This window comes from Eimeria mitis, genomic scaffold, assembly GCF_000499745.2.
Source record: "Eimeria mitis Houghton genomic scaffold, Emh_scaff5740, whole genome shotgun sequence".
NCBI classification, from domain to species: Eukaryota; Apicomplexa; class Conoidasida; order Eucoccidiorida; family Eimeriidae; genus Eimeria; species Eimeria mitis.
This window is the reverse complement of record NW_013573989.1, coordinates 1,501-1,765: the sequence shown is the minus strand read 5'-3', so window position 1 is coordinate 1,765 and position 265 is coordinate 1,501.

The window sequence follows — 265 nt, the reverse complement described above, 5'->3', positions numbered from 1 at the left end:
CGCCGGCTGCGGTGTACACGGCGGCTGCTGCTGCCAGCTGCATCCTCTGCTGCTGCTCTAGACACAGCTGCTGCAGCATCAGCTGCACCGGCAGCAGCACTTGCTGCTGCAGACGCGTCTGTTGCTGCTGCTGCTGCTGCTGCTGCTGCTGCTGCAGCTGGATTCGCTCCCTGCGGCCCCTCCTCGGTAGCAGCTGGGCCAGGAGCAGCAACTGCAGCAGCAGCAGCAGGAACAACAGCAGGGGAAGCAGCAACAGCTGCTGTGA